This window comes from Haemaphysalis longicornis, unplaced genomic scaffold (genome assembly GCF_048455015.1).
Source record: "Haemaphysalis longicornis isolate Haplotype H1 unplaced genomic scaffold, Haemaphysalis longicornis Haplotype H1 scaffold_32, whole genome shotgun sequence".
Taxonomy (NCBI): domain Eukaryota; kingdom Metazoa; phylum Arthropoda; class Arachnida; order Ixodida; family Ixodidae; genus Haemaphysalis; species Haemaphysalis longicornis.
The window spans coordinates 1,277,303-1,294,928 of NW_027526343.1; positions in this window are offsets into that span (position 1 = coordinate 1,277,303).

A 17,626-nucleotide genomic window follows, 5' to 3' on the forward strand; every position below is an offset into this window, starting at 1 on the left:
CCACTCTGAATATGAAATTCCCACAGAAAACAGATGGACAGGTGTGTCTCATTGTTTTGGGAACTGTAAACACTGTTATAGCAGTTTGAAGTTCAAATTGTTCCTATGGAACATTGCCTTTCCTGTTCGTCTGCCGGCTATCTTTCCCGTGAGCGTCAGCAAACATGCAACCAGCAGCTGCGCCCGCAACGATGTGTTCCCGCCTACAAAGAGACACCTCAGTCTTTTGTTGGCATGAGGTCGGGGAACGCCACTCTGAATATGAAATTCCCACAGAAAACAGATGGACAGGTGTGTCTAATTATTTTGGGAACTGTAAACACTGTTATAGCAGTTTGAAGTTCAAATTGTTCCTATGGAACATTGCCTTTCCTGTTCGTCTGCCGGCTATCTTTCCCGTGAGCGTCAGCAAACATGCAACCAGCAGCTGCGCCCGCAACGATGTGTTCCCGCCTACAAAGAGAAAAACTGAAGTTGAATTGTCACCTCAGTCTTTTGTTGGCATGAGGTCGGGGAACGCCACTCTGAATATGAAATTCCCACAGAAAACAGATGGACAGGTGTGTCTAATTGTTTTGGGAACTGTAAACACTGTTATAGCAGTTCGAAGTTCAAATTGTTCCTATGGAACATTGCCTTTCCTGTTCGTCTGCCGGCTATCTTTCCCGTGAGCGTCAGCAAACATGCAACCAGCAGCTGCGCCCGCGACGATGTGTTCCCGCCTACAAAGAGAAAAACTGAACTTGAATTGTCACCTCAGTCTTTTGTTGGCATGAGGTCGGGGAACGCCACTCTGAATATGAAATTCCCACAGAAAACAGATGGACAGGTGTGTCTAATTGTTTTGGGAACTGTAAACACTGTTATAGCAGTTTGAAGTTCAAATTGTTCCTATGGAACATTGCCTTTCCTGTTCGTCTGCCGGCTATCTTTCCCGTGAGCGTCAGCAAACATGCAACCAGCAGCTGCGCCCGCAACGATGTGTTCCCGCCTACAAAGAGAAAAACTGAAGTTGAATTGTCACCTCAGTCTTTTGTTGGCATGAGGTCGGGGAACGCCACTATGAATATGAAATTCCCACAGAAAACAGATGGACAGGTGTGTCTAATTGTTTTGGGAACTGTAAACACTGTTATAGCAGTTTGAAGTTCAAATTGTTCCTATGGAACATTGCCTTTCCTGTTCGTCTGCCGGCTATCTTTCCCGTGAGCGTCAGCAAACATGCAACCAGCAGCTGCGCCCGCAACGATGTGTTCCCGCCTACAAAGAGAAAAACTGAAGTTGAATTGTCACCTCAGTCTTTTGTTGGCATGAGGTCGGGGAACGCCACTCTGAATATGAAATTCCCACAGAAAACACATGGACAGGTGTGTCTAATTGTTTTGGGAACTGTAAACACTGTTATAGCAGTTTGAAGTTCAAATTGTTCCTATGGAACAATGCCTTTCCTGTTCGTCTGCCGGCTATCTTTCCCGTGAGCGTCAGCAAACATGCAACCAGCAGCTGCGCCCGCAACGATGTGTTCCCGCCTACAAAGAGAAAAACTGAAGTTGAATTGTCACCTCAGTCTTTTGTTGGCATGAGGTCGGGGAACGCCACTCTGAATATGAAATTCCCACAGAAAACATATGGACAGGTGTGTCTAATTGTTTTGGGAACTGTAAACACTGTTATAGCAGTTTGAAGTTCAAATTGTTCCTATGGAACATTGCCTTTCCTGTTCGTCTGCCGGCTATCTTTCCCGTGAGCGTCAGCAAACATGCAACCAGCAGCTGCGCCCGCGACGATGTGTTCCCGCCTACAAAGAGAAAAACTGAAGTTGAATTGTCACCTCAGTCTTTTGTTGGCATGAGGTCGGGGAACGCCACTCTGATTATGAAATTCCCACAGAAAACAGATGGACAGGTGTGTCTAATTGTGTTGGGAACTGTAAACACTGTTATAGCAGTTCAAAGTTCAAATTGTTCCTATGGAACATTGCCTTTCCTGTTCGTCTGCCGGCTATCTTTCCCGTGAGCGTCAGCAAACATGCAACCAGCAGCTGCGCCCGCAACGATGTGTTCCCGCCTACAAAGAGAAAAACTGAAGTTGAATTGTCACCTCAGTCTTTTGTTGGCATGAGGTCGGGGAACGCCACTCTGAATATGAAATTCCCACAGAAAACAGATGGACAGGTGTGTCTAATTGTTTTGGGAACTGTAAACACTGTTATAGCAGTTCGAAGTTCAAATTGTTCCTATGGAACATTGCCTTTCCTGTTCGTCTGCCGGCTATCTTTCCCGTGAGCGTCAGCAAACATGCAACCAGCAGCTGCGCCCGCAACGATGTGTTCCCGCCTACAAAGAGAAAAACTGAAGTTGAATTGTCACCTCAGTCTTTTGTTGGCATGAGGTCGGGGAACGCCACTCTGAATATGAAATTCCCACAGAAAACAGATGGACAGGTGTGTCTAATTGTTTTGGGAACTGTAAACACTGTTATAGCAGTTCGAAGTTCAAATTGTTCCTATGGAACATTGCCTTTCCTGTTCGTCTGCCGGCTATCTTTCCCGTGAGCGTCAGCAAACATGCAACCAGCAGCTGCGCCCGCAACGATGTGTTCCCGCCTACAAAGAGAAAAACTAAAGTTGAATTGTAACCTCAGTCTTTTGTTGGCATGAGGTCGGGGAACGCCACTCTGAATATGAAATTCCCACAGAAAACAGATGGACAGGTGTGTCTAATTGTTTTGGGAATTGTAAACACTGTTATAGCAGTTCGAAGTTCAAATTGTTCCTATGGAACATTGCCTTTCCTGTTCGTCTGCCGGCTATCTTTCCCGTGAGCGTCAGCAAACATGCAACCAGCAGCTGCGCCCGCAACGATGTGTTCCCCCCTACAAAGAGAAAAACTAAAGTTGAATTGTCACCTCAGTCTTTTGTTGGCATGAGGTCGGGGAACGCCACTCTGCATATGAAATTCCCACAGAAAACAGATGGACAGATGTGTCTAATTGTTTTGGGAACTGTAAACACTGTTATAGCAGTTTGAAGTTCAAATTGTTCCTATGGAACATTGCCTTTCCTGTTCGTCTGCCGGCTATCTTTCCCGTGAGCGTCAGCAAACATGCAACCAGCAGCTGCGCCCGCAACGATGTGTTCCCGCCTACAAAGAGAAAAACTGAAGTTGAATTGTCACCTCAGTCTTTTGTTGGCATGAGGTCGGGGAACGCCACTCTGAATATGAAATTCCCACAGAAAACAGATGGACAGGTGTGTCTAATTGTTTTGGGAACTGTAAACACTGTTATAGCAGTTCGAAGTTCAAATTGTTCCTATGGAACATTGCCTTTCCTGTTCGTCTGCCGGCTATCTTTCCCGTGAGCGTCAGCAAACATGCAACCAGCAGCTGCGCCCGCAACGATGTGTTCCCGCCTACAAAGAGAAAAACTGAAGTTGAATTGTCACCTCAGTCTTTTGTTGGCATGAGGTCGGGGAACGCCACTCTGAATATGAAATTCCCACATAAAACAGATGGACAGGTGTGTCTAATTGTTTTGGGAACTGTAAACACTGTTATAGCAGTTCGAAGTTCAAATTGTTCCTATGGAACATTGCCTTTCCTGTTCGTCTGCCGGCTATCTTTCCCGTGAGCGTCAGCAAGCATGCAACCAGCAGCTGCGCCCGCAACGATGTGTTCCCGCCTACAAAGAGAAAAACTGAAGTTGAATTGTCACCTCAGTCTTTTGTTGGCATGAGGTCGGGGAACGCCACTCTGAATATGAAATTCCCACACAAAACAGATGGACAGGTGTGTCTAATTGTTTTGGGAACTGTAAACACTGTTATAGCAGTTCGAAGTTCAAATTGTTCCTATGGAACATTGCCTTTCCTGTTCGTCTGCCGGCTATCTTTCCCGTGAGCGTCAGCAAACATGCAACCAGCAGCTGCGCCCGCAACGATGTGTTCCCGCCTACAAAGAGAAAAACTGAAGTTGAATTGTCACCTCAGTCTTTTGTTGGCATGAGGTCGGGGAACGCCACTCTGAATATGAAATTCCCACAGAAAACCGATGGACAGGTGTGTCTAATTGTTTTGGGAACTGTAAACACTGTTATAGCAGTTTGAAGTTCAAATTGTTCCTATGGAACATTGCCTTTCCTGTTCGTCTGCCGGCTATCTTTCCCGTGAGCGTCAGCAAACATGCAACCAGCAGCTGCGCCCGCAACGATGTGTTCCCGCCTACAAAGAGAAAAACTGAAGTTGAATTGTCACCTCAGTCTTTTGTTGGCATGAGGTCGGGGAACGCCACTCTGAATATGAAATTCCCACATAAAACAGAGGGACAGGTGTGTCTAATTGTTTTGGGAACTGTAAACACTGTTATAGCAGTTTGAAGTTCAAATTGTTCCTATGGAACATTGCCTTTCCTGTTCGTCTGCCGGCTATCTTTCCCGTGAGCGTCAGCAAACATGCAACCAGCAGCTGCGCCCGCAACGATGTGGTCCCGCCTACAAAGAGAAAAACTGAAGTTGAATTGTCACCTCAGTCTTTTGTTGGCATGAGGTCGGGGAACGCCACTCTGAATATGAAATTCCCACAGAAAACAGATGGACAGGTGTGTCTAATTGTTTTGGGAACTGTAAACACTGTTATAGCAGTTCGAAGTTCAAATTGTTCCTATGGAACATTGCCTTTCCTGTTCGTCTGCCGGCTATCTTTCCCGTGAGCGTCAGCAAACATGCAACCAGCAGCTGCGCCCGCAACGATGTGTTCCCGCCTACAAAGAGAAAAACTGAAGTTGAATTGTCACCTCAGTCTTTTGTTGGCATGAGGTCGGGGAACGCCACTTTGAATATGAAATTCCCACAGAAAACAGATGGACAGGTGTGTCTAATTGTTTTGGGAACTGTAAACACTGTTATAGCAGTTCGAAGTTCAAATTGTTCCTATGGAACATTGCCTTTCCTGTTCGTCTGCCGGCTATCTTTCCCGTGAGCGTCAGCAAACATGCAACCAGCAGCTGCGCCCGCAACGATGTGTTCCCGCCTACAAAGAGAAAAACTGAAGTTGAATTGTCACCTCAGTCTTTTGTTGGCATGAGGTCGGGGAACGCCACTCTGAATATGAAATTCCCACAGAAAACAGATGGACAGGTGTGTCTAATTGTTTTGGGAACTGTAAACACTGTTATAGCAGTTCGAAGTTCAAATTGTTCCTATGGAACATTGCCTTTCCTGTTCGTCTGCCGGCTATCTTTCCCGTGAGCGTCAGCAAACATGCAACCAGCAGCTGCGCCCGCAACGATGTGTTCCCGCCTACAAAGAGAAAAACTAAAGTTGAATTGTAACCTCAGTCTTTTGTTGGCATGAGGTCGGGGAACGCCACTCTGAATATGAAATTCCCACAGAAAACAGATGGACAGGTGTGTCTAATTGTTTTGGGAACTGTAAACACTGTTATAGCAGTTCGAAGTTCAAATTGTTCCTATGGAACATTGCCTTTCCTGTTCGTCTGCCGGCTATCTTTCCCGTGAGCGTCAGCAAACATGCAACCAGCAGCTGCGCCCGCAACGATGTGTTCCCGCCTACAAAGAGAAAAACTGAAGTTGAATTGTCACCTCAGTCTTTTGTTGGCATGAGGTCGGGAAACGCCACTCTGAATATGAAATTCCCACAGAAAACAGATGGAGAGGTGTGTCTAATTGTTTTGGGAACAGTAAACACTGTTATAGCAGTTCGAAGTTCAAATTGTTCCTATGGAACATTGCCTTTCCTGTTCGTCTGCCGGCTATCTTTCCCGTGAGCGTCAGCAAACATGCAACCAGCAGCTGCGCCCGCAACGATGTGTTCCCGCCTACAAAGAGAAAAACTGAAGTTGAATTGTCACCTCAGTCTTTTGTTGGCATGAGGTCGGGGAACGCCACTCTGAATATGAAATTCCCACATAAAACAGAGGGACAGGTGTGTCTAATTGTTTTGGGAACTGTAAACACTGTTATAGCAGTTTGAAGTTCAAATTGTTCCTATGGAACATTGCCTTTCCTGTTCGTCTGCCGGCTATCTTTCCCGTGAGCGTCAGCAAACATGCAACCAGCAGCTGCGCCCGCAACGATGTGGTCCCGCCTACAAAGAGAAAAACTGAAGTTGAATTGTCACCTCAGTCTTTTGTTGGCATGAGGTCGGGGAACGCCACTCTGAATATGAAATTCCCACAGAAAACAGATGGACAGGTGTGTCTAATTGTTTTGGGAACTGTAAACACTGTTATAGCAGTTCGAAGTTCAAATTGTTCCTATGGAACATTGCCTTTCCTGTTCGTCTGCCGGCTATCTTTCCCGTGAGCGTCAGCAAACATGCAACCAGCAGCTGCGCCCGCAACGATGTGTTCCCGCCTACAAAGAGAAAAACTAAAGTTGAATTGTCACCTCAGTCTTTTGTTGGCATGAGGTCGGGGAACGCCACTCTGAATATGAAATTCCCACAGAAAACAGATGGACAGGTGTGTCTAATTGTTTTGGGAACTGTAAACACTGTTATAGCAGTTCGAAGTTCAAATTGTTCCTATGGAACATTGCCTTTCCTGTTCGTCTGCCGGCTATCTTTCCCGTGAGCGTCAGCAAACATGCAACCAGCAGCTGCGCCCGAAACGATGTGTTCCCGCCTACAAAGAGAAAAACTGAAGTTGAATTGTCACCTCAGTCTTTTGTTGGCATGAGGTCGGGAAACGCCACTCTGAATATGAAATTCCCACAGAAAACAGATGGAGAGGTGTGTCTAATTGTTTTGGGAACAGTAAACACTGTTATAGCAGTTCGAAGTTCAAATGGTTCCTATGGAACATTGCCTTTCCTGTTCGTCTGCCGGCTATCTTTCCCGTGAGCGTCAGCAAGCATGCAACCAGCAGCTGCGCCCGCAACGATGTGTTCCCGCCTACAAAGAGAAAAACTAAAGTTGAATTGTCACCTCAGTCTTTTGTTAGCATGAGGTCGGGGAACGCCACTCTGAATATGAAATTCCCACAGAAAACAGAGGGACAGGTGTGTCTAATTGTTTTGGGAACTGTAAACACTGTTATAGCAGTTTGAAGTTCAAATTGTTCCTATGGAACATTGCCTTTCCTGTTCGTCTGCCGGCTATCTTTCCCGTGAGCGTCAGCAAACATGCAACCAGCAGCTGCGCCCGCAACGATGTGTTCCCGCCTACAAAGAGAAAAACTGAAGTTGAATTGTCACCTCAGTCTTTTGTTGGCATGAGGTCGGGGAACGCCACTCTGAATATGAAATTCCCACAGAAAACAGATGGACAGGTGTGTCTAATTGTTTTGGGAACTGTAAACACTGTTATAGCAGTTCGAAGTTCAAATTGTTCCTATGGAACATTGCCTTTCCTGTTCGTCTGCCGGCTATCTTTCCCGTGAGCGTCAGCAAGCATGCAACCAGCAGCTGCGCCCGCAACGATGTGTTCCCGCCTACAAAGAGAAAAACTGAAGTTGAATTGTCACCTCAGTCTTTTGTTGGCATGAGGTCGGGGAACGCCACTCTGAATATGAAATTCCCACACAAAACAGATGGACAGGTGTGTCTAATTGTTTTGGGAACTGTAAACACTGTTATAGCAGTTCGAAGTTCAAATTGTTCCTATGGAACATTGCCTTTCCTGTTCGTCTGCCGGCTATCTTTCCCGTGAGCGTCAGCAAACATGCAACCAGCAGCTGCGCCCGCAACGATGTGTTCCCGCCTACAAAGAGAAAAACTGAAGTTGAATTGTCACCTCAGTCTTTTGTTGGCATGAGGTCGGGGAACGCCACTCTGAATATGAAATTCCCACAGAAAACCGATGGACAGGTGTGTCTAATTGTTTTGGGAACTGTAAACACTGTTATAGCAGTTTGAAGTTCAAATTGTTCCTATGGAACATTGCCTTTCCTGTTCGTCTGCCGGCTATCTTTCCCGTGAGCGTCAGCAAACATGCAACCAGCAGCTGCGCCCGCAACGATGTGTTCCCGCCTACAAAGAGAAAAACTGAAGTTGAATTGTCACCTCAGTCTTTTGTTGGCATGAGGTCGGGGAACGCCACTCTGAATATGAAATTCCCACATAAAACAGAGGGACAGGTGTGTCTAATTGTTTTGGGAACTGTAAACACTGTTATAGCAGTTTGAAGTTCAAATTGTTCCTATGGAACATTGCCTTTCCTGTTCGTCTGCCGGCTATCTTTCCCGTGAGCGTCAGCAAACATGCAACCAGCAGCTGCGCCCGCAACGATGTGGTCCCGCCTACAAGGAGAAAAACTGAAGTTGAATTGTCACCTCAGTCTTTTGTTGGCATGAGGTCGGGGAACGCCACTCTGAATATGAAATTCCCACAGAAAACAGATGGACAGGTGTGTCTAATTGTTTTGGGAACTGTAAACACTGTTATAGCAGTTCGAAGTTCAAATTGTTCCTATGGAACATTGCCTTTCCTGTTCGTCTGCCGGCTATCTTTCCCGTGAGCGTCAGCAAACATGCAACCAGCAGCTGCGCCCGCAACGATGTGTTCCCGCCTACAAAGAGAAAAACTGAAGTTGAATTGTCACCTCAGTCTTTTGTTGGCATGAGGTCGGGGAACGCCACTCTGAATATGAAATTCCCACAGAAAACAGATGGACAGGTGTGTCTAATTGTTTTGGGAACTGTAAACACTGTTATAGCAGTTCGAAGTTCAAATTGTTCCTATGGAACATTGCCTTTCCTGTTCGTCTGCCGGCTATCTTTCCCGTGAGCGTCAGCAAACATGCAACCAGCAGCTGCGCCCGCAACGATGTGTTCCCGCCTACAAAGAGAAAAACTGAAGTTGAATTGTCACCTCAGTCTTTTGTTGGCATGAGGTCGGGGAACGCCACTCTGAATATGAAATTCCCACAGAAAACAGATGGACAGGTGTGTCTAATTGTTTTGGGAACTGTAAACACTGTTATAGCAGTTCGAAGTTCAAATTGTTCCTATGGAACATTGCCTTTCCTGTTCGTCTGCCGGCTATCTTTCCCGTGAGCGTCAGCAAACATGCAACCAGCAGCTGCGCCCGCAACGATGTGTTCCCGCCTACAAAGAGAAAAACTAAAGTTGAATTGTAACCTCAGTCTTTTGTTGGCATGAGGTCGGGGAACGCCACTCTGAATATGAAATTCCCACAGAAAACAGATGGACAGGTGTGTCTAATTGTTTTGGGAACTGTAAACACTGTTATAGCAGTTCGAAGTTCAAATTGTTCCTATGGAACATTGCCTTTCCTGTTCGTCTGCCGGCTATCTTTCCCGTGAGCGTCAGCAAACATGCAACCAGCAGCTGCGCCCGCAAAGATGTGTTCCCGCCTACAAAGAGAAAAACTGAAGTTGAATTGTCACCTCAGTCTTTTGTTGGCATGAGGTCGGGAAACGCCACTCTGAATATGAAATTCCCACAGAAAACAGATGGAGAGGTGTGTCTAATTGTTTTGGGAACAGTAAACACTGTTATAGCAGTTCGAAGTTCAAATTGTTCCTATGGAACATTGCCTTTCCTGTTCGTCTGCCGGCTATCTTTCCCGTGAGCGTCAGCAAACATGCAACCAGCAGCTGCGCCCGCAACGATGTGTTCCCGCCTACAAAGAGAAAAACTGAAGTTGAATTGTCACCTCAGTCTTTTGTTGGCATGAGGTCGGGGAACGCCACTCTGAATATGAAATTCCCACATAAAACAGAGGGACAGGTGTGTCTAATTGTTTTGGGAACTGTAAACACTGTTATAGCAGTTTGAAGTTCAAATTGTTCCTATGGAACATTGCCTTTCCTGTTCGTCTGCCGGCTATCTTTCCCGTGAGCGTCAGCAAACATGCAACCAGCAGCTGCGCCCGCAACGATGTGGTCCCGCCTACAAAGAGAAAAACTGAAGTTGAATTGTCACCTCAGTCTTTTGTTGGCATGAGGTCGGGGAACGCCACTCTGAATATGAAATTCCCACAGAAAACAGATGGACAGGTGTGTCTAATTGTTTTGGGAACTGTAAACACTGTTATAGCAGTTCGAAGTTCAAATTGTTCCTATGGAACATTGCCTTTCCTGTTCGTCTGCCGGCTATCTTTCCCGTGAGCGTCAGCAAACATGCAACCAGCAGCTGCGCCCGCAACGATGTGTTCCCGCCTACAAAGAGAAAAACTAAAGTTGAATTGTCACCTCAGTCTTTTGTTGGCATGAGGTCGGGGAACGCCACTCTGAATATGAAATTCCCACAGAAAACAGATGGACAGGTGTGTCTAATTGTTTTGGGAACTGTAAACACTGTTATAGCAGTTCGAAGTTCAAATTGTTCCTATGGAACATTGCCTTTCCTGTTCGTCTGCCGGCTATCTTTCCCGTGAGCGTCAGCAAACATGCAACCAGCAGCTGCGCCCGCAACGATGTGTTCCCGCCTACAAAGAGAAAAACTGAAGTTGAATTGTCACCTCAGTCTTTTGTTGGCATGAGGTCGGGGAACGCCACTCTGAATATGAAATTCCCACATAAAACAGATGGACAGGTGTGTCTAATTGTTTTGGGAACTGTAAACACTGTTATAGCAGTTCGAAGTTCAAATTGTTCCTATGGAACATTGCCTTTCCTGTTCGTCTGCCGGCTATCTTTCCCGTGAGCGTCCGCAAGCATGCAACCAGCAGCTGCGCCCGCAACGATGTGTTCCCGCCTACAAAGAGAAAAACTGAAGTTGAATTGTCACCTCAGTCTTTTGTTGGCATGAGGTCGGGGAACGCCACTCTGAATATGAAATTCCCACACAAAACAGATGGACAGGTGTGTCTAATTGTTTTGGGAACTGTAAACACTGTTATAGCAGTTCGAAGTTCAAATTGTTCCTATGGAACATTGCCTTTCCTGTTCGTCTGCCGGCTATCTTTCCCGTGAGCGTCAGCAAACATGCAACCAGCAGCTGCGCCCGCAACGATGTGTTCCCGCCTACAAAGAGAAAAACTGAAGTTGAATTGTCACCTCAGTCTTTTGTTGGCATGAGGTCGGGGAACGCCACTCTGAATATGAAATTCCCACAGAAAACCGATGGACAGGTGTGTCTAATTGTTTTGGGAACTGTAAACACTGTTATAGCAGTTTGAAGTTCAAATTGTTCCTATGGAACATTGCCTTTCCTGTTCGTCTGCCGGCTATCTTTCCCGTGAGCGTCAGCAAACATGCAACCAGCAGCTGCGCCCGCAACGATGTGTTCCCGCCTACAAAGAGAAAAACTGAAGTTGAATTGTCACCTCAGTCTTTTGTTGGCATGAGGTCGGGGAACGCCACTCTGAATATGAAATTCCCACAGAAAACAGATGGACAGGTGTGTCTAATTGTTTTGGGAACTGTAAACACTGTTATAGCAGTTCGAAGTTCAAATTGTTACTATGGAACATTGCCTTTCCTGTTCGTCTGCCGGCTATCTTTCCCGTGAGCGTCAGCAAACATGCAACCAGCAGCTGCGCCCGCAACGATGTGTTCCCGCCTACAAAGAGAAAAACTGAAGTTGAATTGTCACCTCAGTCTTTTGTTGGCATGAGGTCGGGGAACGCCACTCTGAATATGAAATTCCCACAGAAAACAGATGGACAGGTGTGTCTAATTGTTTTGGGAATTGTAAACACTGTTATAGCAGTTCGAAGTTCAAATTGTTCCTATGGAACATTGCCTTTCCTGTTCGTCTGCCGGCTATCTTTCCCGTGAGCGTCAGAAAACATGCAACCAGCAGCTGCGCCCGCAACGATGTGTTCCCCCCTACAAAGAGAAAAACTAAAGTTGAATTGTCACCTCAGTCTTTTGTTGGCATGAGGTCGGGGAACGCCACTCTGAATATGAAATTCCCACAGAAAACACATGGACAGGTGTGTCTAATTGTTTTGGGAACTGTAAACACTGTTATAGCAGTTCGAAGTTCAAATTGTTCCTATGGAACATTGCCTTTCCTGTTCGTCTGCCGGCTATCTTTCCCGTGAGCGTCAGCAAACATGCAACCAGCAGCTGCGCCCGCAACGATGTGTTCCCGCCTACAAAGAGAAAAACTGAAGTTGAATTGTCACCTCAGTCTTTTGTTGGCATGAGGTCGGGAAACGCCACTCTGAATATGAAATTCCCACAGAAAACAGATGGAGAGGTGTGTCTAATTGTTTTGGGAACAGTAAACACTGTTATAGCAGTTCGAAGTTCAAATGGTTCCTATGGAACATTGCCTTTCCTGTTCGTCTGCCGGCTATCTTTCCCGTGAGCGTCAGCAAGCATGCAACCAGCAGCTGCGCCCGCAACGATGTGTTCCCGCCTACAAAGAGAAAAACTAAAGTTGAATTGTCACCTCAGTCTTTTGTTGGCATGAGGTCGGGGAACGCCACTCTGAATATGAAATTCCCACAGAAAACAGAGGGACAGGTGTGTCTAATTGTTTTGGGAACTGTAAACACTGTTATAGCAGTTTGAAGTTGAAATTGTTCCTATGGAACATTGCCTTTCCTGTTCGTCTGCCGGCTATCTTTCCCGTGAGCGTCAGCAAACATGCAACCAGCAGCTGCGCCCGCAACGATGTGTTCCCGCCTACAAAGAGAAAAACTGAAGTTGAATTGTCACCTCAGTCTTTTGTTGGCATGAGGTCGGGGAACGCCACTCTGAATATGAAATTCCCACAGAAAACAGATGGACAGGTGTGTCTAATTGTTTTGGGAACTGTAAACACTGTTATAGCAGTTCGAAGTTCAAATTGTTCCTATGGAACATTGCCTTTCCTGTTCGTCTGCCGGCTATCTTTCCCGTGAGCGTCAGCAAACATGCAACCAGCAGCTGCGCCCGCAACGATGTGTTCCCGCCTACAAAGAGAAAAACTAAAGTTGAATTGTCACCTCAGTCTTTTGTTGGCATGAGGTCGGGGAACGCCACTCTGAATATGAAATTCCCACAGAAAACAGATGGACAGGTGTGTCTAATTGTTTTGGGAACTGTAAACACTGTTATAGCAGTTCGAAGTTCAAATTGTTCCTATGGAACATTGCCTTTCCTGTTCGTCTGCCGGCTATCTTTCCCGTGAGCGTCAGCAAACATGCAACCAGCAGCTGCGCCCGCAACGATGTGTTCCCGCCTACAAAGAGAAAAACTGAAGTTGAATTGTCACCTCAGTCTTTTGTTGGCATGAGGTCGGGGAACGCCACTCTGAATATGAAATTCCCACATAAAACAGATGGACAGGTGTGTCTAATTGTTTTGGGAACTGTGAACACTGTTATAGCAGTTCGAAGTTCAAATTGTTCCTATGGAACATTGCCTTTCCTGTTCGTCTGCCGGCTATCTTTCCCGTGAGCGTCAGCAAGCATGCAACCAGCAGCTGCGCCCGCAACGATGTGTTCCCGCCTACAAAGAGAAAAACTGAAGTTGAATTGTCACCTCAGTCTTTTGTTGGCATGAGGTCGGGGAACGCCACTCTGAATATGAAATTCCCACATAAAACAGATGAACAGGTGTGTCTAATTGTTTTGGGAACTGTAAACACTGTTATAGCAGTTCGAAGTTCAAATTGTTCCTATGGAACATTGCCTTTCCTGTTCGTCTGCCGGCTATCTTTCCCGTGAGCGTCAGCAAGCATGCAACCAGCAGCTGCGCCCGCAACGATGTGTTCCCGCCTACAAAGAGAAAAACTGAAGTTGAATTGTCACCTCAGTCTTTTGTTGGCATGAGGTCGGGGAACGCCACTCTGAATATGAAATTCCCACACAAAACAGATGGACAGGTGTGTCTAATTGTTTTGGGAACTGTAAACACTGTTATAGCAGTTCGAAGTTCAAATTGTTCCTATGGAACATTGCCTTTCCTGTTCGTCTGCCGGCTATCTTTCCCGTGAGCGTCAGCAAACATGCAACCAGCAGCTGCGCCCGCAACGATGTGTTCCCGCCTACAAAGAGAAAAACTGAAGTTGAATTGTCACCTCAGTCTTTTGTTGGCATGAGGTCGGGGAACGCCACTCTGAATATGAAATTCCCACAGAAAACCGATGGACAGGTGTGTCTAATTGTTTTGGGAACTGTAAACACTGTTATAGCAGTTTGAAGTTCAAATTGTTCCTATGGAACATTGCCTTTCCTGTTCGTCTGCCGGCTATCTTTCCCGTGAGCGTCAGCAAACATGCAACCAGCAGCTGCGCCCGCAACGATGTGTTCCCGCCTACAAAGAGAAAAACTGAAGTTGAATTGTCACCTCAGTCTTTTGTTGGCATGAGGTCGGGGAACGCCACTCTGAATATGAAATTCCCACAGAAAACAGATGGACAGGTGTGTCTAATTGTTTTGGGAACTGTAAACACTGTTATAGCAGTTCGAAGTTCAAATTGTTCCTATGGAACATTGCCTTTCCTGTTCGTCTGCCGGCTATCTTTCCCGTGAGCGTCAGCAAGCATGCAACCAGCAGCTGCGCCCGCAACGATGTGTTCCCACCTACAAAGAGAAAAACTAAAGTTGAATTGTCACCTCAGTCTTTTGTTGGCATGAGGTCGGGGAACGCCACTCTGAATATGAAATTCCCACAGAAAACAGATGGACAGGTGTGTCTAATTGTTTTGGGAACTGTAAACACTGTTATAGCAGTTCGAAGTTCAAATTGTTCCTATGGAACATTGCCTTTCCTGTTCGTCTGCCGGCTATCTTTCCCGTGAGCGTCAGCAAACATGCAACCAGCAGCTGCGCCCGCAACGATGTGTTCCCGCCTACAAAGAGAAAAACTGAAGTTGAATTGTCACCTCAGTCTTTTGTTGGCATGAGGTCGGGGAACGCCACTCTGAATATGAAATTCCCACATAAAACAGATGGACAGGTGTGTAATTGTTTTGGGAACTGTAAACACTGTTATAGCAGTTCGAAGTTCAAATTGTTCCTATGGAACATTGCCTTTCCTGTTCGTCTGCCGGCTATCTTTCCCGTGAGCGTCAGCAAGCATGCAACCAGCAGCTGCGCCCGCAACGATGTGTTCCCGCCTACAAAGAGAAAAACTGAAGTTGAATTGTCACCTCAGTCTTTTGTTGGCATGAGGTCGGGGAACGCCACTCTGAATATGAAATTCCCACACAAAACAGATGGACAGGTGTGTCTAATTGTTTTGGGAACTGTAAACACTGTTATAGCAGTTCGAAGTTCAAATTGTTCCTATGGAACATTGCCTTTCCTGTTCGTCTGCCGGCTATCTTTCCCGTGAGCGTCAGCAAACATGCAACCAGCAGCTGCGCCCGCAACGATGTGTTCCCGCCTACAAAGACAAAAACTGAAGTTGAATTGTCACCTCAGTCTTTTGTTGGCATGAGGTCGGGAAACGCCACTCTGAATATGAAATTCCCACAGAAAACAGATGGAGAGGTGTGTCTAATTGTTTTGGGAACAGTAAACACTGTTATAGCAGTTCGAAGTTCAAATGGTTCCTATGGAACATTGCCTTTCCTGTTCGTCTGCCGGCTATCTTTCCCGTGAGCGTCAGCAAGCATGCAACCAGCAGCTGCGCCCGCAACGATGTGTTCCCGCCTACAAAGAGAAAAACTAAAGTTGAATTGTCACCTCAGTCTTTTGTTGGCATGAGGTCGGGGAACGCCACTCTGAATATGAAATTCCCACAGAAAACAGAGGGACAGGTGTGTCTAATTGTTTTGGGAACTGTAAACACTGTTATAGCAGTTTGAAGTTCAAATTGTTCCTATGGAACATTGCCTTTCCTGTTCGTCTGCCGGCTATCTTTCCCGTGAGCGTCAGCAAACATGCAACCAGCAGCTGCGCCCGCAACGATGTGTTCCCGCCTACAAAGAGAAAAACTGAAGTTGAATTGTCACCTCAGTCTTTTGTTGGCATGAGGTCGGGGAACGCCACTCTGAATATGAAATTCCCACAGAAAACAGATGGACAGGTGTGTCTAATTGTTTTGGGAACTGTAAACACTGTTATAGCAGTTCGAAGTTCAAATTGTTCCTATGGAACATTGCCTTTCCTGTTCGTCTGCCGGCTATCTTTCCCGTGAGCGTCAGCAAGCATGCAACCAGCAGCTGCGCCCGCAACGATGTGTTCCCGCCTACAAAGAGAAAAACTGAAGGTCAATTGTCACCTCAGTCTTTTGTTGGCATGAGGTCGGGGAACGCCACTCTGAATATGAAATTCCCACAGAAAACAGATGGACAGGTGTGTCTAATTGTTTTGGGAACTGTAAACACTGTTATAGCAGTTCGAAGTTCAAATTGTTCCTATGGAACATTGCCTTTCCTGTTCGTCTGCCGGCTATCTTTCCCGTGAGCGTCAGCAAACATGCAACCAGCAGCTGCGCCCGCAACGATGTGTTCCCGCCTACAAAGAGAAAAACTGAAGTTGAATTGTCACCTCAGTCTTTTGTTGGCATGAGGTCGGGGAACGCCACTCTGAATATGAAATTCCCACAGAAAACAGATGGAGAGGTGTGTCTAATTGTTTTGGGAACAGTAAACACTGTTATAGCAGTTCGAAGTTCAAATGGTTCCTATGGAACATTGCCTTTCCTGTTCGTCTGCCGGCTATCTTTCCCGTGAGCGTCAGCAAGCATGCAACCAGCAGCTGCGCCCGCAACGATGTGTTCCCGCCTACAAAGAGAAAAACTAAAGTTGAATTGTCACCTCAGTCTTTTGTTGGCATGAGGTCGGGGAACGCCACTCTGAATATGAAATTCCCACAGAAAACAGATGGACAGGTGTGTCTAATTGTTTTGGGAACTGTAAACACTGTTATAGCAGTTTGAAGTTCAAATTGTTCCTATGGAACATTGCCTTTCCTGTTCGTCTGCCGGCTATCTTTCCCGTGAGCGTCAGCAAACATGCAACCAGCAGCTGCGCCCGCAACGATGTGTTCCCGCCTACAAAGAGAAAAACTGAAGTTGAATTGTCACCTCAGTCTTTTGTTGGCATGAGGTCGGGGAATGCCACTCTGAATATGAAATTCCCACAGAAAACAGATGGACAGGTGTGTCTAATTGTTTTGGGAACTGTAAACACTGTTATAGCAGTTCGAAGTTCAAATGGTTCCTATGGAACATAGCCTTTCCTGTTCGTCTGCCGGCTATCTTTCCCGTGAGCGTCGGCAAGCATGCAACCAGCAGCTGCGCCCGCAACGATGTGTTCCCGCCTACAAAGAGAAAAACTAAAGTTGAATTGTCACCTCAGTCTTTTGTTGGCATGAGGTCGGGGAACGCCACTCTGAATATGAAATTCCCACAGAAAACAGATGGACAGGTGTGTCTAATTGTTTTGGGAACTGTAAACACTGTTATAGCAGTTTGAAGTTCAAATTGTTCCTATGGAACATTGCCTTTCCTGTTCGTCTGCCGGCTATCTTTCCCGTGAGCGTCAGCAAACATGCAACCAGCAGCTGCGCCCGCAACGATGTGTTCCCGCCTACAAAGAGAAAAACTGAAGTTGAATTGTCACCTCAGTCTTTTGTTGGCATGAGGTCGGGGAACGCCACTCTGAATATGAAATTCCCACAGAAAACAGATGGACAGGTGTGTCTAATTGTTTTGGGAACTGTAAACACTGTTATAGCAGTTCGAAGTTCAAATTGTTCCTATGGAACATTGCCTTTCCTGTTCGTCTGCCGGCTATCTTTCCCGTGAGCGTCAGCAA